The sequence below is a fragment of the Lathyrus oleraceus genome, chromosome 4, assembly GCF_024323335.1.
Source record: "Lathyrus oleraceus cultivar Zhongwan6 chromosome 4, CAAS_Psat_ZW6_1.0, whole genome shotgun sequence".
Lineage (NCBI taxonomy): Eukaryota > Viridiplantae > Streptophyta > Magnoliopsida > Fabales > Fabaceae > Lathyrus > Lathyrus oleraceus.
In genome coordinates, this window is record NC_066582.1 from 203655961 (window position 1) to 203658064 (window position 2104).

The following is a 2104-nucleotide window of genomic DNA, read 5'->3' on the forward strand; positions in this document are numbered from 1 at the left end:
TTCTTAGGCTTTTGTTCGCTTTTTAGCCAGTCCTTTGGATAAATAAAAGTGCGGTGGCGACTCGAATTCTTTGTATGCTTTGCTTATGGTTTAATCAATAGATCATATAGCGACGAATACACCGCTACAGAAAAGTGGCGACTCTGCTGGGGAAACGATCCTTGGTGGTATTGCCTACTTTTCACCCTTGTTGTGTGATATATTGTTATTTGTTATATGACATATTTTTGTACAATTTGGGATTACTGTATTGATTGTAATGTTTGAATTGCTTGATATACAATTGCTTTTTGCTTTGGTGATCTCTGTGAGATGAGTTCTATACCCGAACTCGAGTGCACTCTAGGATAGGAGAATGGCATAGTCTTGTTGACTGGTGTGGAGTATTCCTTAGCCAGTTGACTTGCGAGTCCATTCACTTGGTGGAGGTCATGTTGGATTAGTAATGTCACACAAGTTATTTGTGGTTAGGCATTATTCTTTCAATCATGTGCCGCAGAAGCCAAGGACCGTAGTTTACCAAACCCGTCTTGGCCTATTTTTTAGGACGTAGTGCGGAGGTCGTTCAGATGTAAGCTCTGATGCGATTGTTACGCGATACTACACTCATGAGAGTTTCTCTTGAGAATATTTTTGGAATACGAGTATTCGTTCCTCCGATAATATTCGAAAGATGGAACGATGATTATGGGAACCTCTGGTAGAACATGTCTGGCAGGTTTAAACCCTAGTACACTCCCTTTGGGTGGTTCTTAACCGAGACTCCATGCTCGTGACTCTCAGCAAACCCGTGATTCGTGGTTGAGTCGTTCAGACAACCTTAATATCAATGGAACCTGGGCGTTGATCAGGTATAAAACCTAAATCCCCCAAAACGGATGGTTGATATTAAGGATGTTCGAGCCGGTTCATGTACCGTTAATATCAATGGAACTTGGGTGTTGATAAGGTGAAAACCTAAATCCACCAAAATGGAGGATTGATATTAGGGATACAATGAGCTTTCCCATGACCTTTGTTTGGTGTGACTTGTTTGATCCTTGAGTGTGATTGTTGCATTCATGCATTCATACATTCATCTGCATCCATGTCATCAGAAAAAAGAAAATTTTCAAGGAACTCAAAGGAGTTTATTTGCAAAAATTTTCAAACATGGAAAAACCGGGAAAATTTTTTCACCTGATATGTCTGATGAGATATTCTCATGTATGATCAAAACGCTTAAATATTTCAAAGTTTGCAAATAAAACCCTCGGGTTCCTTTGATATAAAAACAAGCATATGCACAAACACTTCATGCATCATTTGCATAAGCGGGTGTTTTGTTCCGGTCTCCCGTCCTGTGGTCTGACCCTGCGATCTTCATTTATTTTGGAGACGCACCTTGCCGGTACTATACCAGAGCCAACTCTGCCAGATTTATGGACCGTTTTGAGCAAGAAAATTGTGAACTCAAAGGGGAATTTGCTAGACTAAGTGCTGTTGATGGATTTATTCCTGGTTAACCAATCCCGGGCTGGCATTGGCTACTGTTCTGGGGCATATAAGGAGCAAGGTCTGTTCACGAGTGGAGGTTTCATCCATGCTGATCAACCTGAGGAAGAGGCTGCTGCTATCTTGGAAAAGGATGCAGAAGGTTTGAACAATTTTGTCATTCCTGGTGGTGTCTGCCACAATTGGGTCGCTGTGGATGTTCCTACGGTCATTCATAAGTCAGCGTAATATGTTTGCTTTGTTTAAAACCCTTCTCCCATGCCAAAAGGAGAAGTGATGACATTGTTGGCAAAGCATATATACAATGATGTTTTCATTCAATTAATGCATTGTTAAACATTTGTTTTTCCATTCGTTTTCACTTTTTGCATGAAATCGGTGATCACAAAAAACCCTGAAAAACAATAAAAGCAATCTTTTTCATCTGCATAATGGTTTGCTTGTTTAAATGCTAAAGTTTTTCATTAACCAAAATCATTATGCAGGGATTTCTAAACCCATTGAACATAATGATCCAACGCCATCTCCCAATCTTGAATTCTTTGTATTTGGGGCAGAGGAAGATGATGTTGAAGGGGATTTCTGATGAGATTACCCGCCTTCTTGAGCA